General features: G+C 37.0%; 2 protein-coding genes across 5 annotated transcripts in view; one reads left to right on the forward strand and one right to left on the reverse strand.

Annotated features, from left to right (window-relative positions):
• LOC131435629 (D-beta-hydroxybutyrate dehydrogenase, mitochondrial) overlaps nucleotides 1-26,314 on the forward strand; it is a 205,926-nt gene that overhangs the window by 100,567 nt on the left and 79,045 nt on the right. The gene's annotated exons all lie outside the window — the stretch shown is intronic.
• Nucleotides 1-26,314, reverse strand: part of LOC131435631 (elongation of very long chain fatty acids protein 7) — a 93,425-nt gene that overhangs the window by 64,387 nt on the left and 2,724 nt on the right. The gene's annotated exons all lie outside the window — the stretch shown is intronic.

Raw genomic sequence — 26,314 nt, forward strand, 5'->3', positions numbered from 1 at the left:
AAGTAGTCACGGAAGCATTGCCGGACAAGGCCCGAATTTATTATTTGCATGATTACCGCTTCTGTTTACGAAGCAGCTGAAATCGTGATGAAATGAATTTCTAATGCTTTCAATTTTCCATGGTATATTCTAGCAGAATTCATTGACATGCTTCTCGGATATAATCATAAGCATAACTAAAGTAAATATTTATACCAACAGTCCTACACGGAAGTAATACTCACAACATTGCATTGATCTGTCATCCAAGATGTACATTCGTGAGAATTGACTCACCTCGTAGGGATCAGATAACCGATTCATCATGAAAATTACGATTTCCAAATATATTACAAATGCGAATATGTAATTGATTATTCTTCGTTTTGAATAAAACATAGGCGATCTCTGGAAGATAGCGAAATTTGAATGGCTGTAAATCTTCCTAGGGCTCCCAGTCCTGTTGTGAGCACCATGACAAATAAATAATCACACGGATTCGCTGACGCATCTGCTATTATCTATAGTTAACAGACTTGAAAACTTCAACTTGAACCGCCCTAACCGGATCAGGTTTAGCCATAAACAAACAACAATGTCGGTGGAGTAATTTTATTTCTGCTGGCACACGCAATCGAATGAGCGCGCTGCTTACTGACGAAATGTTGTCATCGGTGATTGTCAACTTTCCGGAAGTTTCGGTTCTATAATACGTGCAAACAAGTTATCAGACGTTGTTTGTTTTGATTTGAAACAATTATTATTGGTGGTTGACGAACTAACTTAGGTTTAATCAGTAAACGTTGAATGGTTTATGGAGTGTAGACACCTAACAAATCAATATTAAGCTTTATTGTTCCTCGGTACTCTCGTTTCTCCAATCTCAGATTTCGATACTCGGTTCCAAATGCTCTATTCTGGATTTTTAATAGACTAGTTTCTGGTCTAAATGTTTTTTTTTCAATCGTTTCAATGGAAGGTAAAAACTTGATTCTTCCTTCATTCTAACCTGGGTAGTCGTTCAGCTCAGACCATAATCCTGATCCAGAATCCAATTCCAGAGTTTAGTTCTGAAATTCAGTATTAGAATCCAAGATTTTTATTCGCTTGCAGCATCTGAATTTGAAATTCAGTAATAGTACTGTTGTTGTACCGTTGAATTCCACTATATCACGTCATTACACTCTCACAAAGTCACTATTTTTCCGAAAGTGTATCAAACGTTATAATACAGATACGTATTTCGGAATGCTATTTGCATCCTTCTTCAGTGTATCGGTTTTATAAGTTTATTGAAAGAATGCTGCAGTGAAGTTCCTTTTATACAAACGTAAGTAGGTAGAAACGTAAGTAGGTAAACCACAAAAGGAACAAAAAAGTAGGTAAACCACAGGTTTAGAATTCTAGACCCGAATTTAGATCTAGAATTTGTTTCTACAATTCTAGAATTGTAACTGAATGCAGGAACTAATTTCTAAAGTAAATTCTGGATCTGAATTCTATAACAGAATTTCTGAGCTGAGCTCAGGAAACTGAATCTGAACTAGAAAACCGGAATTCTGCAACTAACTGTTTCGGTTCGGTTGAGGTTATTTTGAACGTTAGAGGAATAAATCGAAAGTCAGTGCAAAGTTATTTCTCGTTATAATATCGCATATTTGGTTAGGTCGCGCATTTGTACAGTCCTTCAAGTGACATTGTACAATGTACACTACGAACAACGCCATTTAAAATTGATCAACAGAACAATTTCTCACACGGATACAAATACGTGGCCTGTACCATGATCAGGAAATCACGAAAATCATGAAACATTACTTCTCATGAAACCATGCCTATTACTGATGATGTTGTGCGCAAATTCCATAAAAAAATTTTATCATTTAAATTATTTTACTTATAACATCATTAATAATAGGTGGGATTTCAAGAGCAGAGAAGATTTTCATAATTTCTTATTCATGGTAACGGCAATAGATTTTTATCCGTACACATGTTGAAATCGGAACTGAAAATTTTCATTGTTTCAAACAGAATCTTGTATACTGCAAAAATAACAGAGGTGGAACATGATTTTTCTGATATGAAAATTAACTGGTCCTGTGAACAAATGTACAACATAATTTATAAATGATTCTACAAGTGGACATTGGTTTTCCCATGCATTTTGACAGATAAACTTGCAATTATCATCCTCGCAAACGTACGCCTCTAGTTGTGAAACACAACAGTAGATCGCCCATATAGTTTTTTAATTCGGAACAGAGGGTTCAAAAGTCGACCTTTTTGCCTTTCTCTATAGAAAGGTATTAGAATTGCTGGAAAAACCGACTTTCGAACGGAGCCTCGGAGACCCATAGTGTTATATACCATTCGACTCAGTTCGTCGAGATCGGAAAATGTCTGTGTGTGTGTGTGTGTGTGTATGTATGTGTGTGTGTATGTGTGTGCACTTTTCGAAGATATTTGAACGCGCTCAATTTTCTCAGAGATGGCTGAACCGATTTGAACAAACTTGGGCTCGTTTGAAAGCTACTGTCGGGCCATTGATCAAGTTCGAAGATCAAATGGCTGTGACTTTTGGTTCCGGAGATATGATTGTATAAGTGACGTAACCGACAAAAAGCGTTGTATTTGAACGCGCTCAATTTTCTCAGAGATGGCTGATCCGATTTTAACAAACTTGGGCTCGTTTGAAAGCTACTGTCAGGCCGTTGATCAAGTTCGAAGATCAAATGGCTGTGACTTTTGGTTCCGGAGATATGATTGTATAAGCGACGTAACCGACAAAAAGCGTTGTATTTGAACGCGCTCAATTTTCTCAGAGATGGTTGATCCGATTTTACAAACTTTGGCTCGTTTGAAAGCTACTGTCAAGCCGTTGATCAAGTTCGAAGATCAAATGGCTGTGACTTTTGGTTCCGGAGATATGATTGTATAAGTGACGTAACCGACAAAAAGCGTTGTATTTGAACGCGCTCAATTTTCTCAGAGATGGCTGAACCGATTTTAACAAACTTGGGCTCGTTTGAAAGCTACTGTTGGGCCATTGATCAAGTTCGAAGATCAAATGGTTGTGACTTCTGGTTCCGGAGATATGATTGTATAAGTGACGTAACCGACAAAAAGCGTTGTATTTGAACGCGCTCAATTTTCTCAGATATGGCTGATCCGATTTTAACAAACTTGGGCTCGTTTGAAAGCTACTGTCAAGCCGTTGATCAAGTTCGAAGATCAAATGGCTGTGACTTTTGGTTCCGGAGATATGATTGTATAAGTGACGTAACCGACAAAAAGCGTTGTATTTGAACGCGCTCAATTTTCTCAGATATGGCTGATCCGATTTTAACAAACTTGGGCTCGTTTGAAAGCTACTGTCAAGCCGTTGATCAAGTTCGAAGATCAAATGGCTGTGACTTTTGGTTCCGGAGATATGATTGTATAAGTGACGTAACCGACAAAAAGCGTTGTATTTGAACGCGCTCAATTTTCTCAGAGATGGCTGAACCGATTTTAACAAACTTGGGCTCGTTTGAAAGCTACTGTTGGGCCATTGATCAAGTTCGAAGATCAAATGGCTGTGACTTTTGGTTCCGGAGATATGATTGTATAAGTGACGTAAATGACAAAAAGCGTTGTATTTGAACGCGCTCAATTTTCTCAGAGATGGCTAAACCGATTTTAACAAACTTAGGCTCGTTTGAAAGCTACTATCGAACCATTGATCAAGTTCAAAGATCAAATGGCTGTGACTTTTAGTTCCGGAGATATGATTGTATAAGTGACGTAACCGACAAAAAGCGTTGTATTTGAACGCGCTCAATTTTCTCAGAGATGGTTGATCCGATTTTACAAACTTGGGCTCGTTTGAAAGCTACTGTCAAGCCGTTGATCAAGTTCGAAGATCAAATGGCTGTGACTTTTGGTTCCGGAGATATGATTGTATAAGTGACGTAACCGACAAAAAGCGTTGTATTTGAACGCGCTCAATTTTCTCAGAGATGGCTGAACCGATTTTAACAAACTTGGGCTCGTTTGAAAGCTACTGTTGGGCCATTGATCAAGTTCGAAGATCAAATGGCTGTGACTTTTGGTTCCGGAGATATGATTGTATAAGTGACGTAAATGACAAAAAGCGTTGTATTTGAACGCGCTCAATTTTCTCAGAGATGGCTAAACCGATTTTAACAAACTTAGGCTCGTTTGAAAGCTACTATCGAACCATTGATCAAGTTCGAAGATCAAATGGCTGTGACTTTTAGTTCCGGAGATATGATTGTATAAGTGACGTAACCGACAAAAAGCGTTGTATTTGAACGCGCTCAATTTTCTCAGAGATGGCTGATCCGATTTTAACAAACTTGGGCTCGTTTGAAAGCTACTGTCGGGCCATTGATCAAGTTCGAATATCAAATGGTTGTGACTTTTGGTTCCAGATATATGATTGTATAAGTGACGTAACCGACAAAACACGTTGATTTTTACCGCTCTTATATATAAGGGTGCCAAAATTTTGGGATCACCTCTATTTTCGTTAAATTCTAGTGCTCAAAAGTTTAAGCACCTCGAAAAAAGCCTTCATGCAAAATTTGACCTAAATCGGACATGCTTAAGGGGTGCTGCCCGGTGGTAAAGGTTTGACAATTTTCGATCTTGAAAAAGCACCATAGGGGGGAGTACATGAAATTTCCAAAATCGAAAATGTTTTTTGATGCCAAAACTCTTAAAACTGCATAAAACATCGAAATTTAGTGTCATCTCAAAAAAAAATTTTTTTGAAAAAATCAACTTTCTGGGACTTTGGAAAAATGATGCTGACTGTGTGACATAAAACACTGAAGCATGCTTTTGTGAACTACTCAAATCAATCTGAATCAATTGGTGTCAAAATTAGTATCCGAATATTTTAATAAAAGTATGAAATATATTTTCATGAGACTGTTATGAAAGAAGAGAAAGGCATTATCACACCACTAGGTGGATTAAGAAGGGTTTTTTTAGATTAGCATCACTGATTACAAATAGGCAACGCAAATGTCAAGCACTAGTTTGGAAAAATGATGCTGACTGTGTGACATAAACACTGAAGCATGCTTTCGTGAACTACTCGAAACAATCTGAATCAATTGGTGTCAAAGTTAATATCCAAAATTATTTAATAAGAGTATGAAACATATTTTCATGCGACTGTTATGAAAGAAGAAAAAGGCATTATCACACCACTAGGTGGATTAAGATTTTTAGATTAGCATCACTGATTACAAATAGGCAACGCAAATGTCAAGCACTAGTTTGGAAAGATGATGCTGACTGTGTGACATAAACACTGAAGCATGCTTTCGTGAACTACTCGAAACAATCTGAATCAATTGGTGTCAAAGTTAATATCCAAAATTATTTAATAAGAGTATGAAACATATTTTCATGCGACTGTTATGAAAGAAGAGAAAGGGATTATCACACCACTAGGTGGATTAAGATGGGTTTTTTTATTAATTTTGCAATATACGTACAATCGAAACACTTTTAAAATCCGTAGTTTTTTGTACAAACGATAATTTGGCTTTCCTTCGAATAAGGAATGATATCCTGTTTATTATAGTTTGATTATTATTTTTTTTGTTTCTATTATAGAGGCTTTAACATTAATGTCATTCACCTCTTCGGGACAGAAAAACTTTCTGACCCTATGTCGGGGTTGGGAATCGAACCCAGGCAGGCTGCGTGAAAGGCATCGACTTACCCATCACGCTATACCCGTCCCCTAGTTTGATTATCTTTTTAAGAAACAGTTTACATATTCTGATGCTACCGCATGATGAAAGATATGAACACTGCTTAACACAGCTAAGTAAAACCAAAGAACTAAATATTTCGGCTTCAAGCCAGTTGTATGTAGAATAAAATCGTGTCACCAGGGTACTAACGAGGCATCGATTTTTTACGTTTTAATATTTCGGCAGGCCTACACACCTAGAAAAATTTACACAGAAATCAGTATGATCCTGTTCATGTTCAGAAACAATGGAACAACCATGAAAAAGAGTAACAGCTTACTAGATCCAAAAAATTACAAGAAGGTTATGTACAAGACACGACCGGTTGCGATAACATAAAAAATGTAGTGATTCAAACATTAAAGAAATCATATTAATGGTAGAGGTCATGATTCTAGATTCTAAATACAAGAATAAAGATATAAAAAATATGAAATATATCTACGGCTTTCTAAAGCTTGCTTCGGATAGAATTGGAACAAACACAATTGCCTGTATTTCAGTTATTTATTATTGAATTCAAGATCTTTTTTTATACAAATGTAGCGTTTTCTTTATACTTTTAAGATAAAATACGGATAAAATTATTCGTCACGGTTTCGAAGGAATTTTCAATTTTTTCCTGTAACACGGCTCATTAGGCGGCACACACCTTCTTCGTCCATCGTTTTAGCTATTATATTCCACCAAGTCGTCATCTGATTGATGTCTTTGACAACCATTCCTTTGCCTTGAGTCTCCTTTTCATGATTGCCCAGTATTTCTCAATAGGGCGGAACTGGGGGCAGTTGGGTGGGTTAAGGATTTTCGGCACAAACTGGACCTCTTTCTCTGCATATCATTCTTGAACGACTTTGCTGTAATGACAGCTTGCCAAATTTGGCCAAAACATTACGGGATGGTCGTGGGATCGAATGAACGGCAAAATTAGTTTATGGAGACACTCTTTTTGGTATAATTCCGATGACATTGTCTAATTTTTAACGAAAACTTTCGTTTTTTTTGCTACAGCTGCAAATGCCCTGCCAAATCATAAATTTTCTTGCAAATTTGTCGGAAAAACAAATTTAAATTTGGCTGGAACATCCCCCCGAGTCGTTGCCAAGTAAAATTTTTGACCTGGGATTTGCCCGAAGTCAGCCTTGACATAGGTTTCATTGTCCATCAGAAGATACCCGTCAAACTTGGTCAGCACCTGGTCATATAGTTTCTGAGAACGAATTTTGACCACACTATTCTGTTTGATGGTCCGATTTGGCTGTTTGCTAGCTTGATACGACTTGATTTCTTCCAGGAGTCGAGTTCTCCTTACGGTTCTTTGGGCAGCACCGAATTCTCTGGCCAAATCACGGTCCGACAGATTAGGATTTCTCTTAATCGTCTTCAAAATCTTACCACACAGTTTCCGGTCGACAGTTCCACTCCGACGACTGGCTTGAGGCTTCCGAATCGTCATCAATGTTTCCTTATACCGTGTGATAAGGCGCCTGAGCAATTTCAGCTGTTTAGCTTGCCTAGATGCAGACCACAATGGATTTTTCAAATAACTGTGCAAAATTTTTTCCCTTCTTTCGGCTTCCATGTTGATTGTTTACAAAGTACAGTCGATTTGCGGAATATCAAAAATCATAAGTGAAGCTGACAAAATTCCCGACACGTGGGCGCCAAGGACTTACAAATCCGTCCACCAGGAGCGCCACAATATGAGCAAAAGTTTGTTCCAATTCTAAATGAAGCAAGCTTTACATTGACATTACGAGACCAATACATATACTTGCTCATGAAAACATTGAATTTATTATTATCTTGTTTTGGAGCATCTATATTAAAATCCCCCAAAACTATCGGCGGCGTATTTTTACGAGAACATAAAATTGGGAGAATATTAAATTAAAAAATCAATCGCAAAGAAACATGAAATCTTTTTAGAAAAAAAAACACTTTTTTAACAAATTTGGATTTTTAGCGGTGTTAAGAAATTTTTTCCTTTCGTAATATTCAAATCTGTAAGGGAGACCGAGGCTGGTTGGCCGAGTTTTGGTTTCGGAATTTATGTTCTCATTCTGGTTAGACTTTTTGATAAGCTGTTTACGCACTCTTGTAGGTACATCTTTTGAGCACTTTAGTGAATTTTTTCGTTACTCAAGGCCGGGGTAGGTTGGCCGAGTATGATGAAATATGTGAAACACGTCAAATGCGTCAATGGAAACAAGTTACTGCACAACCAAAAGTTTGTTAATTTTTTAAATTATTTTAGATTTGGTTGGTTTGCATAACCTGTTTAAAGCTCTCGCTGCTTTTTTTCTCCGCTAGTATACGGTTACATTTGTTTACATTTTTTCCTTCTCTAATGCTGCTCTTATCGAGGAATCTGTAAAAATTGGGGTTGATTGACGTTTGCGACCTTGTTGCTTGTTAGAATCAGTTCGTGTACTCGCCTTGGGGAGAGGTCTTACGTCTTCAAGAAGAACTGCATCTGCTTGGCTTTTAAACAATATCGCGAAAGTGTTCGCACGGAACTATTAAAATAATTTGCCACTGTGACAATTTTAATTTTTGCAGATCAAAGACCTGCAATAGCTTCATCTTTTCGAACAACGTTTTGCCTATCGTGGATTTTCGTTGGTACGTCCTCATTTTCTGCGCAAATCAATCTGAAAACCATATGTTCTAAATTTGACATTTTTCACATTTTTTTGGTGTTTTGATACATTTTACTTATCATTATGAAATTTTATATCTAGCGTCGGTAGCCAGACCGACCTTCGGAGAAAAGTCAGTAACACTTCCTTCGTGTCCAATGGTCCAAAATAAAAAGAGGACGAGTCGTCTTCGTTAGCGACCGGCGTAGTAGGCTAGCTCAGTTGGAATCATGAGAATAAAAAAAAAGCGAGAGAGAATCGAGCAGATATCACTCCTCATAAGTAAACCGTAGTAACTCGTAGTAAGTAATATGTATGAGGGAATAATAATACCGAGCGAATAGATGTACATGCAAATTAATTAACTATCCAAACAACACTTATAATCACCAATATTAGCGTAACATCTAAGTTCACTCAGAAAACTTGTTTCAATCCACCTAGTGGTGTAATGATGCTTTTCTCATATCAATCATACTATCATACATAATACTGTGGTATTCTTCAAAACAATTTTCTTCGATTCTTGAGAGAATAACCGATATCAGTTTGTTTGGCCATCTACTGACAAAAACTATCAATTGGAAGATTTGAGGTCGATTTAGCCGTCATTTCAGGATCGGGAGGTCGGATCCGGATTAAATTCACTGGACCTTTCATTTGAACCTAAGTTTGTGAAAATCGGTCGCGCTATCTATGAGAAATGTTAGAACGAATATTTTCATTTTTTGCACGTCGAAGCCGGAAATTCGATCCGATTGAAATTTAAGAATTTAGTATGGGACTTAAAAGGCTTTCATTTGAATCTAAGTTTGTGAAAACCGGTTTGGCCATCTCCGAAAAAAGTTGGTGCATTTATTTTCACAATTTTTTTACATTTTACCCCATAACTCCGGAACTGGAAGTCATATCCAAATGAAATTTAGGAATTTAGTATGGGACCTGAAGAGGCCGATACAGTTGTACAGCAGCAGATATTTTGATCTCTTTCTCAGAACGCGTTCTGATTGGCTGGTGCTGTCATGGGTCAAATCAGTGTACTATTGAAACACTTCAATGTTGTTGCAATACACGTTCAAGTTGAAAAATTTCGAATCTATTGGTAGTTAGATTATATAAATCATTCTATTGATCACTGAGCTATGATCTTTCAAAATATGAGAAAGGCAAACGCGCGTCATGAGATTCCCTCTTTGATACCAAATATTCCTGAAAAGTTTAATTATGAATTATTTGAGAATATGTCATACAACTGAAAATTTTACCATAAAGTTATGATCATATTCCCGATGGCATTTAGCAAAAATTGTATTGATACGTTAGATGCAACAAGAGATATTCTCGATCAAAAAATTATAACTCTCTCAGAGTTTAAATTTCGAAAAGTAGGTCGTATTAACGACAATAATCAGTATTCATTGAAATTGATCATTCCTGTGCAATCTTTTGTAGTCGACTGTATCGATTTGATGACGGCTTGGACAGGAGTTCGAGTGGTTACGTGAACTGATCTTCATCGATCATTTTTAGACGCCGAATCGCCGGCGACGCCTCTTTTTAAAAGGAAACCGAAACATTTTATATACCGAAATCGGTTTCAATTCGAGCTGCTGTAGGATAGAAGCAATCAAAACAGAGCGAAACTGACGAAAATTAGTATAAGAGACTAGCGTTGGAAACCATAAACAGCTCCGAAAGCATATCGTAACTTTACATTGGTAGAAGAGGAGGCTTGCTGTCATTCAGCTTTGCTTGAGTTGATCATTTCTTCCAATCATCGCAATATACCTTTGTCGGACATTTAAAACGTGCTTCGTTAAATCCGAACCTGCAGCAACCACGAAACGTGCGAAAGAAACGTTTTCCGCTCATTGCGTCGTTTTCTGCCTTCAGACACGCAAAGCTCAGCTGCTGATATTTTTTCTGGTTTGGAGCTTTTTTCATTCATTCGACACAACATCAAGCCAACCAGTAGAAATAAATATCCATTAGTTCGCAGCAACCACCCAAGCTAATTCATCGACAAAGCAGCATCCGACCTCGCCCATCAAATGACTTAATATACTTGCGGACACGGAATCAGAGCATATGTTGCGATAATTTTACTGAAACAATTTAGGAAAATGCTTCAGCGGTGACCATGATCTGCTTGACCAGGGTCACGGTGATGTCGTCATCTTTTCGATATATTTTCCTCATAATGAAAAGAGGAAAGATAAAAATAGACCAGTGACAGGTACTGATTGCGCAACCTATTCCTTTGCGCCGTCACTGGAAGCATTCAGTTTTATAATCACAAATGAAATGATTCTTTTTTCTCCTCAATTTCTGTCTATAAACGATGGCAACTCTTTCAGCAAGCGCTCGAACAAACGCACCGGCGATATCGAACAGCCATTAGCAAGCAGCCTCGTAAAATATATCGGTGATCAGTGATCTAATGGCGAAGAGATTCGCACCAGGCAAAACCATCGTTGGGTGAGGACCGAGTAAACGCCGCACCATTCGAAAGGGTTCAAATGATGAAATACGCTTCTGTACGTAAACAAGCCCATCTACGACACTTTTTTTTTAAAGATTTTGAACCACGCTTGTGACTTGCAAGCATGAATGGAATTTAAATTGGTTCGAACAATACGGATATTTATGCATATCCTTCACTCCACCGATGACAGCATTCAACGGTTGGCAACTAGATGTCGAATGGTATTTCCATCTCTCAGCCCTAGCGTTGTTCCAGTTGTCGCTGTTGTTGCGCAAAAAGCACCTGTTCAATTATGAGCAGGTCAAATGGTCATTGGCACTGACAGGTGGACGTTTTATAATCTTTGGGCTGGTTATGTCTTGTTAGGTTCAGGCAACAACAATTTGTAAGGTTCATAGTTTAAAGCTCGATATGGTGCACAGAAGGAGTAAGGTCCTGAGCACATAAACAAACTGTCATGATCTTAGGATACTTTTTGTCGTTTTCGGGAGTTTCATCGAACAAATAGTTTTCACAAAACTGAGGTAGGTTCGCACTTAGCAACGGGAGGTGCGAGTAAACCCGATATAAGAATCACAATCGAAACTGGCTAGATTTTCAATTCAATGCCGTTGAAACTAGGTACGAAACTGGCTTGAAACAAACGTTCTGACAGCAGTTAGGGTGAAAACTGGGTTAGGTTTGGCATCAAGCGAGAACGACATTAGAGTCAACAGGATCGTTACGCTAACCGAGCAAAAGTCAATGTCAAATGCAACAGCAGAATGTAGTGTACAGCATCAGAAAAATCAAACCTTTTCATTCTACTAGAAAACTCGATATCCGGTTTGAATGGACTGAATAGCCGGTATCAGAAAGTTAAAACACACTTCAAGCTCGATAGAAAACTTGCGTTATTTATTTCATCATTTATTCTTACGATGCATTTCGCGTCAACTCGAACAAGTTTTGGCAGCATCCTCTCAGATTTGAATGAAACTTTCTGGACATGCAGACTTTGTCACAGAATTTCGGTAAAAAATAAACAATTCATATCTTGATCTTCTTTTTACAAACTGAACCGATGACTTCACCAAATCTACTCTGGAAAAATGTAGCATTTCACACAGAAATTGGATACTCCATCTTTTACAGAATACGAGGATGTGCCACAATGCCAGAATACCACAAAACAAATTTTGAAGAAGCAAAAAGTAGACTAAGTACAATAAACCGGCAAAATATATTCAGCATAGAATTAAACGTCAATCAAAAAATGGAGAATTTTTATCTATTTATTTACAGCCTAATTTCGGAAATTGTACCAGTAAAAATAGGAAGAAGAAGTAACAACAGTAAATTGTCTGTGTGGTTCAATCCGCAACTGAAAAACATGAAAAATAGAAAACACAAAACACATAAGACATATAGGAAAGATAAAAGTGTTATTAATCTATAAAACTACCTCGAAATTTACAATGATCTGAAAATAGCAATCCTTGTCGAATGTGTCGAATTACACATAAAAAAATAAAACTCTAAAGTTGAAAGCGTAATCAAGAAACATCCAAAAACTTTCTTTGGCAATGTTAGAACAAAACTGAAGAATAACAACTTTCCTTCCCAAATGGAACCACTGGAAATAATAGCACTGAAATTTGCAAAGTTAACATACAGAAAAGTGGTCAGGTTTTGAACATTTACAGCTCAGTCATTTTTATTTCGATTCATAATATTATTTCACCAACTGATTGGAAATATTTCTGTGCATCGATTTGAATGGATATTGCCACGTATTTTCATGTGCATATGAATGAAATTGTTAACAATAGCAAGCAGTACCTTATTTTGCCTGCTAAGCATCTAAATATTATGCTGGATTACTGACTTTCCTTAACGGAGACTATGGTTTTGAATGAGTAAGTGGCATATCAGTTGGGAAGCATCGCTTTGATTGGTCATCAAAGAATCGAATCTATAAATATAAGCGACATTACAGCTTATATTTCAATCGTTCGTCATCTAACACTCGATGTGGATAGACGAATAACCTGCTACGACAAATTTCGCCTACCTACCCACGCTATGCGTAAAACGCGCCATAGATCCGGGAATGATGCTAAGCGTCTGAAGCCAAATGATGTACAGGTAAACGACCGTTTGCTGAGTAACAACCAATACGCTGAACTGTCAGTTGATGTCGAAGAGGAACTGTAGAAGAAGGACAAAATGCCGCCTTTCTACCTGAAGGGCTTCCCACCTAATCTACACTCGGATTTCAACACGCTGATCAGCAAAGGACTACAGGCAACATATGTACTGAAGGCTACAAAATAACTGTTCCGGCTTTGAACCACCACAAAGCAGTGGAATGTTACCTGAAGCAGACAAAAGCGGAATACTTCACACACGACATTGCCGCGAACAAACCTATGAAGGTTGTACTTCGAGGACTACCCGACATGATATAAGCCGAACTAAAGCAGTCACTGTCGGCGGTTGGACTAAAGCCTGTGGTGGTGTTTAAAATGAAACGACACAACACGGACAATCGAAAGTATCAAGATCAACTATACTTGATTCATCTGGAGAAAGGCTCCATCACCATGAGTCAACTGAAAACGATAAAATCGTTGTTTCATATAATCATCGAATGGCAAAAGTATAAACCGGTACACCGGGATGTCACGCAGTGCACGAACTGTTTGAACTACAGCCATGGAGCGAGGAATTGCCACATGAAAAGTCGATGCGGGAAATGTGCCGAAGCCCACAATACCAACGATTGCCTACTAGATGACATCGCAGTGAAATGTGTGAACTGTGATGGCGACCATCCATCCATGCGCAAATCGTGTCCCAAACGTGCTGAGTTCACAAAAATTCGACAACAGGCGTCTCGTAAACAATCAATGCGCAAGAATGTCCCACAAAAGGATGAAACTAATTTCCCACGGCTCCCACCGAAGAGGGATATTCCAAATTTACCGCCACTTCCTCACAGCAAACCAAAAGATTCAGCCGCTGGATCACAAAAAGGTTCTTCTTCCAAAATCTCTCCTGGATGGGGCAACAAAGGATGACTCTGGTGACTAATTCTCTGCTGAACAACTGATCGTCATTTTTGAAACAATGACAGCAAAACTACGAAACTGCAGAACGCGGTTAGATCAAAACAACGCATTAGGCAAATTCATCATCGAATATGCAATATAATGAGTTGGTTGTAGTAAATTGGAATGCTTGAATGGAGCAAAACTGCTGAATTGGCCGATTTTCTTCAAGAGAAGAATGCCGATATTGCTATTTTAACTGAAACTCATCCTCAACCTGAAATTTCTATTTTGCTTTCAAATTACAGAATTTAGAGGCTCGACAGAACAACTACCAAATGAGGGGGAGTTGTCATAGCATTCAATAAAAACAGCTAATACATGCTGCGATGAATAATAATTATAATAAGAAAAACATGCCCAATCTTTGTGCTTGCTATGCAGCTGATTAATATTACCCTATTTAGCTTGAATATCATACACAGAAACAACAGGAGTGCAGGATTTTGCTACACCAATTCAAACGCATCATTAGAACTTTGAATCTAAGTTCGTGATAATCGATCGCTACCAGTTTCACTATAATTTTAAATTTTTACATCGTGATTCAAATGAGCGACAACAAAAAAAATTCTGCGACCTAATACACATATTCAAGTTAACATGAATAGACATGAATGAAACAATTATTTTTAAAGCTTTTTATAAAAAAAATCCCTGTGTGTGATACTGTTTGAAACATAGCAGAGTTCAAAAAGTGATTGAGCGTTATATGAATAGCTAATAAGTGCAACTTATCGTCGAAACCCTTCAAGTTTTTTTATATCGTTTGTTTATATCCGGCTTTAACCTAATTTTGGTCGTTCGCCGGGTCGGCCCCTTTAAGTAGTTTTGAATACGAAAACCGAATTAATTCAATGGTGTGCCAAAACCGGACTAGAGCTTTCCAGAGCAGAAAACGTTTAGAGTCAATTTAGTGCAACAACCGAGAAAAAAATCTTTGAATGGGATATCCGGATAAAATCTTAGCCGGTACTTTCAGAGCAAATTGTTGCATGGAAACTTTCTACGTGTTTCCTTTGCCTGGGGATTCATTCCACATTTTGAATGTTATGTATTTTATCTAACAGATTCAAAATAGTAGGCTGTATTAATTAAAAGCAAGCGCTTGCAACCCACTATTTAACCTATAAGCTGTTTGAGATCTAAAAGATTTATGAATACTGGATATTGATGACGAACCTTTTAATCTTATTGTATAGAAATTAAATATTTTTATCTTGACGAATTAAGTTCGATAATATATGTCTATTAAAATATTTTTCGGGATCAAAATTCAAGTGTAAAAAATGAAACCAATTATCGTTATTATCAGGTTCGAAAAGAAGTTTAATATAATTGAAATTCCCAACGAGATTACTATATTTAATTCCAGACCGTATTTGAATAGTTTTTATGTATGACCATGCAAACAATTTTGAATTAATGTCAAGGTGATGTTGAGCAAGATCGCACAAGGATTTTCGGGAAGCAGATAAAAAGGTTTAGAATGATTGAACAGTTACAGATACCTTTCCCCGCTTTTGAAAACCTAATTATTAACAATTGTGCCGTACGCCAAGGAAAGTAATTAAACATGTCGCGGAGAACACTGCCAAGAAATGTAGGGTTTAATATTCTTAAAAATTGTATAAATTTCATTGAACTGAAGCACTCGTACCTCGTTCTTGGCTAAATGCGCCGAGAGCGAACGAAGCGTTGTACAATTGATTTCTGTACATAAATGCACGAACGAGTTTTTGTGAGAGCAGCTAAAGCCCTTCGCCTGCGCATGGTTGTCTTCTGAGAATGAGAACAAATTTGTCTCAGCGCAATAAAAAGAGCGCATAAGCTGGAAAATTGTGATCATTGCAGCAAAAACTTGGGACATTCAAGATCTCAAAAACTTGTTCCATCAGACGAATGCCGAACACGATTCAGTGATGAGGTCATCCAATGGTACGACGAAGTTATCTATCTAGGACTCACCTTTGACAGACATCTGATATTCAGGTCTCATGTTGACAAAATCGTTCAAAAATGCAGTATACTCATTAGGTCTCTGTATCCACTGATTTTTAGAACATCTAGACTGTGCCTGAAGAATCAGATGGCTGCCTATAAACAAAGCATCTACCCTGCAATTGAATACGCAGTTCCTGTTTGGCAAAGCTGTGCACGAACGCACAAACTCTTTCTTCAGCGCATTCAAAGTCAGATCTGAAAGATGATTCTAAATCTGCCCCCTTGGACAAGGACTAGTGAAGTACATGAGATGCCCTCCCTGGGTATACTAGAACAAAAGTTCGAACAACACTGCACGAAATTTGGAGAGAGGTGCTCAATCTCTGTAATACAAATAATTCAAAATTTGTACATATTATTTTGGGGATAGTTATAAGTAGGTATATATTTTATTAATAATTAAAATAAATATCATGATTAAACATTAGTATGTAAAACAAGAGTAACTAAAACACCTATGATTAATAACGAATCGTATGAACAACAAAGATGAAAGGCCAAAGGGTCAAAACACTTGTACTGTAAAACGTTGATGTTATACACAAAAATAAGATTAATAAAAATAAATTTATGCAAAAAAAAATTATATTTCAGTCTCACACGAAATATGCAAGGAGAAGGTTGTTACCAGGCAGCATACGTCACGAGAAGCGATACAAAACTATTGCATGCTCTGACAGGCTTGCTTTGGGGTCATGCTTATACCTCGTAGAATGAATGTCTACAAGGGGGGAGGGGAGGCTTTGAGCAAAGTCTACGTAGTTTCATTTTTTTATTTTCAAAAATAAAATTACGAAAGTCAGTCAACCAAGCCAAGATAATGTTTTATCTGCTTAGACAAGACAGATTCGAAAAACGGTAAATGTCTGACATTGCGGAAGTGCAAACTTGCGAAAACTCAGTTCGCTTTCACATCTCATCCAAGTCAGTCGATATAACAAAACCGCTTACGTTCGGGACAGAAGAATCCAAGTACAGTATTGTGTAGTGAACAATAGAACGACCTCGAAATGAGTGAACCAAACGAACAAAAGCTACCGCCGACACGAAAGAATACAATTGTTGTTGACTTCAGGCAGTGCAAAATTCGACCTTCGATACGAGAACTTGAAGGTTTGCTTAAGAAGCAAATGCATCTTGACATTAAACTTGTGCATTTACTTCAATGCAATAAGACCAATATTGTTGTTTATATCCAGTTCTATAAAGAGTTGGATGCAATTCAATTCCCAAAGACAATAACAATGTGCACTATGTGGAGCACGAAAATATTAAGTACAATATTCTAAAATATATGGATGATAGTGCTATAGAAGTGCGTGTGCATGATCTTCCCTCAAGCGTCACCGATCCTTATATTCGCAAAACTATGCCCCAATACGGAGAGATCCTCTCTATCGAAAAAGAAAAGTGGAAGAACTTTTTCCCCGGTATTCTAAATGCGCTTGAGGAGACCTATACATTCTTATGTGACTTTCGGTCAGGATAAATGAATTCCGAGCAAATCACTTGTTACCTATGACAACCAGATGGCCACATGTCAATATAGCCAAAAAGCTGTTCACTACGCTAAGCCATGTGATAAACTGGACAAGGAGACAACTACACCAAAGGACAACGGTGCTTCCTTCACACCAACCCCAAGCATCCCCAGTTCACCTGTGACAGCCACCAACAACAATGAAGCATCCCCTTCAATGAAACGATCAGTATCCCCTATAGAACAATGTACACCAGCTGCAGTTAACAACTTACCCTCCAACCAACCAGCAACTGCAGCCAATGTACAACAAGGCGCATCTACAGCAACTCTCAACGAGCCCAAGACTACGATCAACAAGGAAAACGAAAAGAAAACGGAAATCACACACAACACAGACGATTAGGCAATGGATGATGAGATAAGCCGCGGACGAAGTGATCCCCGATCCTCGTTGGATGAAGAAGGAAACTTATCTCCCCCTAGAAAAAGGGTGACAACGATATAAAATAGCAACAAAAAATTTTTAAGTAACAAAACTGTAAGCCAATCGGTCACGTAAAGCTTTTACGCAAACGGCCAGAATAAAAATTTTGTTATAAAAAAAACTTGCGAAAAATATACTTCAGAGACAGAACTAAAGCCTTCAAGTAAAATTGTTCCTTTGAATCTCTTCACGAAGAAAACCCGTATTGTTTTCTATTGTTCATCTCGTAAAAAAAAAATCATTGTATCTGATTGCCGCCTGTGTATCTGTAATAACTGAGAATTGATGACATAACCGGCGAACGTCTTTCAAAGTTAAAAATGATATAACTCAACTAACTTACAACACAAATGGTTCATTACTTTGCTCGCTTTGGGGCTTGTAGTACCGTCTTGTTGAAAAACAAATTTTATCTAGGCCACTTATTGAGTATTTCTAGTAACACTAAGGCTGTGGACCATCTCGCGAATTATTTTAACCTTAAGTTAAAATTTGACAGTCGAGCAGTTAGCAGTGTTTCGTTAATAAAAATAGCCCTGCTCGAGAGTATGGCTATTTTGGCAGTTCAATAGTTATTTTCTAATATTGAAAAAAAAACTTTCAAAACAAATAATAATTTTGAATCTTGAACAAAAATTACTTCAGTGCAACTTCTTTTATTTATACTTACAGTAAAAGAAAATACCCCATTTCAATACATTTTCAATACATTGTCGAACTCGAAGGTCTTACGTTCTTCTGTGGTGCTATCAATTACCACTTGTTATCCTTTCATTTTTAGTGCAAAATCAATCCAAATAGCTTTCCATCCGTCACACTTTGAAATGGGCCGTAGTTTTAGTTTAACTTGACTATTCGATAAAAATAATTCAATTGTAATGTCAAATTTTAACCAAAAGATAAAATTATTCGCGAAATTGTTCACAGCCTAAGTGCACATACTTTAAATTTTTCAATCATGATGACACTATTTGTCAATGAAAATAGATTTAACAAAATCATAGTCTACGTAGACTTTCCAAAGAAGGGGTTATTGGAAAACTCTACGAAAGTCTACGAGGACGGACGGGGAGGAGAGTAAAAAAGTTCCAAATTTTGGTCTATGTGGTTTTTGAACTGTCCCTTTGATCAAGCGTAATTTTCTCGCATTCGTTTGTTGACTTTGGTAAGCTAAGGAATTGGAAAACGTAAAAATAGCGCTTGTATTTTAAATATTAGTTTCCAATTTTTATTGCATAACACGTTTTATTAGGAAAATATTTTTATAGCTTTCATCAGAATCGCATACTGATATAGCCATACTTGAAGCTATAAAAATAATTGCATACAAGTGAAACTCGAATCGAAATTTGATGTCAATGTTTAAATACCCAAACTAGCATAAATATCCCCTTTTTCTAGGGGGAGATAAGTTTCCTATACATTTACATACATACATTTCGGCTGCTGTAATAATTTCGTCTTATACAAAACAAATACAAATTATGGCCAACAGTGTATTTTCTTGGCTCACATGTCCGGTGTTCTTCGACCTGTTACACAAAAAATCAATGGTTTGCGCTGTGAAACTCGTACAAATCGATACACAATTATCTATATTTGAGTATTATGACGACTGATTATGTTATAATATTATAATTATAATACAGGTCATAGAAATTATCAGTCATTCAAATTTTTTGATAGATGATGATCGTTCCACAGCAATAGCTCGAGCAATCCAATGTGGTTGATTCGTCTAGTTTTTTTTCCATACTCGAGGTAATGGATAAAGATTATACCATGTGCAGCCCAAAATCTGAAGCCATAACCTTCCCAGCTAAATGTTATGCCTTTGGATGCTTCGGACGTGGTTCACCGACTGCAGTCCCCTCAGATGATGATTATTTTGATTCCGAAGTGAAGTGATGTATCCATGTTTCACCCATTGTCACATCTCGATGCAAAAAATCTGATTTATTACTTGTAAATATGGCCAAAGTTGTTGTTTTTGGTCCACTGTAAGTAAATCTGATCCCACTTTGGAAAGAGTTTACTGATGGTTTAATGTTCATGCATAATTATACACACACTGCCTTCTGATATCTCTACGGGTTCAACAAAAAAAATATAGTTTCACTGATCGAGTTAAAAATTTGCATAATTTCTATGGGACCCAGAAGCAACACGAGAATTTTTGGTGGAACAGAAATCTAAATTTTGTCCCATCCTTATGTTTACTGTCATCTTTAGACAAGGCTTACTTAGTTTACCTTTGACACAGATTAAATCTCGTAATTTTCTTATAAACCAAGTTTCGAATCAATATTGGAAAATAGATGAATCGATCTTCGACCTCAATCAAAATAAATGTAACCTGTCGTACGTTTAACATCGATGAATGTATATTGTTCAAATATTGAATTATTTATGCCGTAAACTTGAATCGATTTCCATAGGCTTCCGTTTTTTTTATCGGACTCCACATTTTCCGTACCAGAGCACACTGTCAGTGGACAGCAATGGTCTAAAATTACCCGCTGACACGATACCCACCGGTACTGACTCCAAACAATGCTCGTCAATTATGATTTGTGTCGGGTGCAGTTAGTAATTGTGGGAAACGGTTTTCTGAAGTGCCGAAGTGATTCGGCGTATGGTCCAACAGGGAGCAGGTGAAGGGAAGGTTCACTAATTGCATATTTTTTCTGTTATTGTTTTGTTGAAAATAAAATTATAGTGCTAAGTATGAGACAACAGCCGATCGGACGTTTCATGATGGGGCAAGTGAACCCTCGTTTCGGTTGGGTCTCTTTCTCATTAGAGGCGTAAGATAACTACAAGCAAATTTCCATTGTTGTACTGAGCTGTGGTTGAGGTCGGTAAGTCGTCCAAAAAGGGCCTTCGTTCATGTCACGAAAGCTTGTTTGGCTACACATTTTCTCTCGAGCGATAACAAACTAATGCAGACTGTTGATTGCCGGTGCTGGTAGCGTTGACTGTCAAAGTACTAGGGGATCAGTTGCTTTGTGTTGCAAATGACAATACATGTCAACACACGGTTGCCTTTTCAGATCCATTTCGGCAGATATGAGCTTTCGATATATTTTTCTAATTTCGTCGGTCGCGTAAAAATAACTGCAAATTCCACATACAGCAGGCGTCGACAGTTCTTATGGGGCATTTTAGTAAATTTATTGTTGCATGGCATGACAAGGTCACTACAGAGGCATGTGCTCGATAGAAATCTATTTAATGTAGTCCAAACAGGTCGAAGTGAGCTACGACCGATAGTCATGTAACTATTAATGGAAAGAAAATTGCAATGCCTACCGGGTATCATACACTTTCATGAAGATTTAATCTAAACAGTAACTTTAATGAAAAGAATCCCTGGAAATAATTGCCTCCAATTTGTGTACTTCATCTCCACTAAGAAGCAATAGCAATCGATCCGAAAAACCGATTGATGTAACAAGCTTTTCTGAAGATTATCAGCGACTTTGAGTACAAAATTGGGAACGAGATTTTTTACCCAAATAAGGTAATATTTCATTGCATTTTTATTTCTTTAAATCTAACATTGTTTAACATTAGAATTGTATCTATTTATTTGTAGTGCATATATACAAATCTACAAATGCAGTTATTATAGCGTAAACTGCAAAAATCGCGACATATTTTTTAATTTTGCTTCTCATACCATTTTCGGTAATGTGCATCGGCAAGCATTTGCACTGTTGCAACAAACGAATTTTGCTGACATTGGCCAGATTGGCGTGAAACCGGTCATCAGTCGGAAAGCCAGATGACATTGAACCATTGACACCGTCGCGTTGAAAATGAACTACCGGTGCAACATTTGGTAGGACTTTCCTGCCTTACCTCGTGCTGCTCGCGCTGCGGTATTTCGATCAGTTTTCGTTCAATCCTAAGTATATTCGAAACCCTCCAAGCGTGACGGTCGTTGGGCATCGGATGTTTGGGAAGTGGGCAAACAGTTCAATTAAACTTACCACCGCAAAAGCCAACAATGCATGCGAGGATATATTGCCAGCAATTGAACGGTGCCAATCTAGCAGATGCTTCAATCGAGGTATTGCTGGCCATCGCAATCGCAATTGGTTTCACACTGCTCGATTGCACGACTGTCGGGATCAAAGTAGAGTTGATTTGTTTTGCTCTGAATTTGAATTTTACAATTAGTCAAAACATGTGTTTGAAAATGAGAGCAACAAAATAATAACAATTTTATTCATTATTCGTAGGGTTTGAGGATGGCTAATGAATATTTTTCTTCTATCAAGTGATTCTAAATTTGTCTACATTTGTCAACCACCCGCATTTCTCGTGCCAGCGAGCTTGTTTCCTATATCTGGCGAATATGGTGGAAACTGTAGAAATTCGGATTTCAATTCATAAAATTTAGTCATCGTAACAATCGAATAATGAAACGGTTCATTATCCTTCGAACTTAGTCATAGTAACGATAAGTTGTTTTGGATCATCTGAAAGAAGATGAGACACCAAATTTGCAAATATTTTTGGCTTTCTCATATAGAAAGGCTATTCAATCACTGTGAAAACCGAACTTTTGAAATCATTCGACTCAGCTCGACGAACTGAAAAATTTTCTGTGTGTGTGACAAAATAGAATCTACTGAAAGGTCTTAAAAGGCAATAAGAATCAGTGTTGGTGATTGCTGAAAATTTGACAGAAGTTGTTATATTGCTATCTATATTATATACAACATTTTCAATCCGGTAGAAGATGCTACAAGAACTCGAGTCTCTCAATGCATGAACCGTGAGAGAATTTTGCTACATTTCTTCGCTCCACTTCATACTCTGAGTATTTCACGCCTTTAAAAAAATTTACAGTCTGATAATGATCATTGCTGTGTGGAATTTCCCAAGAGAGAATCGCAAATTGACAATTATCGCAGAAAATCGAATCGATGATTCAACTTGATGATTCTCATACTAGGTTGCAATATTTCTAAAGCCTTGTGTGAAGCATCCACGGACATTTTCATAGACACAACTTATACAAAGGTTATATGCACATAGTTAGAATAAGCGGCAATAGTAAAATGATTCTAACGCAATTATCAACTGCCTGTATAGAATCGGATCGCGAAACGAGAATAAGCGACCGTTTGTTGCTTCAGAGAGAATTTCCACAGCAGCGTGCTAACCTTTGATTCTCAGAAATGTCATCGAGAGAAATTCACTCTCGCACTGGTGTCGATTCTATGTTAAATGAGCCATGCCGGGTTTTTGTTGTTGCGATGATATCCGTCTCTTTTTGATGGCACTGATTCAATCGTGTGAAGAGTTGCCAATGAGCGTTCTTTGATACGATAAAAGCCTTCCTTAATAAGAATATTAAAAATTTCATTCGGATCAAACCCCTGGCTCCGGAGGTAGGGTGCTTAGTGTAAAAATGTCAATTTCAGAATTATTTTTTTATTAGCTATTACCTCTTTTTATTGGCTAAAGAATTCCTGTACTTTGCAGACCATGAGAGTCTGTAACCAAATAAACCATTAATACTCCCATAAATGATTTGCTGAATTTTATCCAAGCTCAACTACCGGTACATTTTTTTCAAAAATTCAATTTGCCATAGACAATCTTTTAAAAAAATGCAGGTCTTATTAGTATATGGTTGAATGTACCGAATGACACTATGCCGATATCCAGCTTTCGATTCCGGAAGTAGCGACAATCGCAATCAAATGTGATCAAATGGAGCTCACTTAACTTTTTCACAAATTATTGAATAGATTCTCACTAACTTAAACTCAAATGTAGTATATAAATGTAGAATTATGCAATAGAAATCTTCAAAACTCTTTTCTAAACATTTTTAACTTGTAGTATTTTAGGAAATTTGAGAGTGGCAGCATTGCACCACTACACAGATAAAAATATTTTGTGAATTTACATTTATTTTCATGCACATATTTGGAGCAGGTAATTGAATGGAAAGTTACATTACAAAAGTAAGCGATTTGTAAATATACAGTCTTGTTCAATAAAAAAGTAAATGCATTTCAATGTAATTTTACATCAATCATGGTTTTGAATCAGATTTTCGTTTCAACTGATGTCTGTTTAATAGTACGATTGGTTTACATGTCGTGTAAGTTTCATCTTTTCGTTCTGTGTAGGTGGATTGAAACAGGTTTTTTTATGTGAATACGTCTTACTTTACTATGGGCTGCCTTTTCAAAATTTGTAAATAACTGTTGTTGTATTTATCACAGGAGAAAAAAATACTCCATACAATCGGAAATATGTTCAGCAATTTATAGAATAGAACGATCTATTGTGGATTTTTCAAAAAAAAAATGAATTGATGAATTAATTTAAGCATTGCATTTCAAATGTCATGGTAATCGGTTTCGTCTCCTACACTACCCTGTAATCTTTTTTGTCTCGTGCCTTCCGCCTTATACTGTTATAATTTGGCAAGGGAAATGAATGCTGTAAGTTTGCATAATTAGCACAATCAATCAACTAGAGCGTAAAATGATCGATATTCGGAAGTCTGGAAATAGCACGTTAATTATATTTGTATTCACGTCCTCCAATTATGTATCTGGTATTACTCACATGCCTTTTTTGGTTCAAGTGCTCATGCAAAATTATGATTATCTTTTAATATCTTCACGATGTCAGCAACTTTGATAGAATGAACTTTCGAGACGATTTTTACCTCACTCAGATGACCAGATCGTAGTTTGACGTCATTTAGACGGCCAGATCGACGTTTGCCCGACCACGACTAAACTCAGCATACCCGTCAATAGTTATTAATTAGTTTTTAAAGCAGAGCCCGCATAATGCTTATCCTGGACTCCACGACTCCTTTTAGGTCACTTCCTAGACTCCTGGTCTCATAGACTCCTGGTCTCCTGGTCTCCTGGTCTCCTGGACTCCAGGACTCCTTTTAGGTCACTTCCTAGACTCCCGGTCTCCTGGTCTCCTGGTCTCTCCTGGTCTCTCCTGGTCTCTCCTGATCTCTCCTGGTCTCTACTGGTCTCTCTTGGTCTCCTGGTCTTCTGGTCTCATTGTCTTCTGATCTCTTGATCTAGTGGTCACTTTCTTTGTTAACCAGAATTACAGAACTTTAGAGATCCTAGAAACTTGAAGCCCTACATTTATGAGTTGCAGCTATACAAAATCCTGGACATTCGGAAACTCAGACTTTGAAAGTTCTATACTGTTAAGCGTTAGTTATCTAAAGTTTTAAGTATTTTTTAAATCGTGGTTTCCGAAGTCCTAGGCTTTTGAAGCTTTAGAATTTTGAAATTCAAGACTTATGAATTTCTAAATTTACAGAATATTCAAGTTTTGCCATTATTGACTTTTGAGTCGTTCAGCTTCAGAAGTTGGACTCTTGGACTCTCTAACTCTTGGACTCTTGGACTCTTGGACTCTCTATAGTACTTTTGAAATCCCAAATATTTGATGTTCAGAACATTTGAAAGCCTTAACTTTGGAAGTTCTATGCTTTAGTTATCCATAGTTCAAGATATTTAAATCGTGGTTTTCGAAGACTTTTGAAGCTTTAGAATTTTGAAATTCAAACTTATGAATTTCTAAATTTACAGAATATTCAAGTTTTGCCATTATTGACTTTTGAGTCGTTCAGCTTCAGAAGTTGGACTCTTGGACTCTCTAACTCTTGGACTCTTGGACTCTTGGACTCTCTATAGTACTTTTGAAATCCCAAATATTTGATGTTCAGAACATTTGAAAGCCTTAACTTTGGAAGTTCTATGCTTTAGTTATCCATAGTTCAAGATATTTAAATCGTGGTTTTCGAAGACTTAGATTTTTGAAACTCTCAAATTTCGAAATTACTCGCTTTCGAAGTTCTGGTATTCTGGTATCATTGAGTTTCAAAGTTCTTAACTGTTGAAGCGTGGAACTTTAAAAGTTCTTAATTTTAGATGCTATTGATTTATGAAGTCTCAAATAAAAACTAAAATCCTAGAATTAAAGAGTCCAAGATTAATGAAATCCTTGGTTTTCAAGATTCTAGACATTTAAACTCAAGATGTCAATCCGGAACTTTGGAAGCCCTAGCCTATCAAAAAACTTACATGATCGCAAGTGTAGGTCTATCTTTTGAGGTCCTAGACTTTTTAAAGCATTCAGTGTTGAAGTGTGAAACTTTTGAAGACATCCACTTATGAAAGGCCATAACCTTCGAAGTTCTTTGTATTCTTCTGAAGCCCTAGATATTTGCAGTACTAGACTTTTATTGTCCTGTCCATTATAAAGGAATGGAGTAAAATACTGGACTTTTAAAAATCTATATTTTTTAAATTTTAATAGATTTTGAAGTCTTAGTCTAATAAAATTCTTTACTTCT

The sequence above is a fragment of the Malaya genurostris genome, chromosome 3 (assembly GCF_030247185.1).
Source record: "Malaya genurostris strain Urasoe2022 chromosome 3, Malgen_1.1, whole genome shotgun sequence".
In the NCBI taxonomy this organism is placed as follows: Eukaryota; Metazoa; Arthropoda; class Insecta; order Diptera; family Culicidae; genus Malaya; species Malaya genurostris.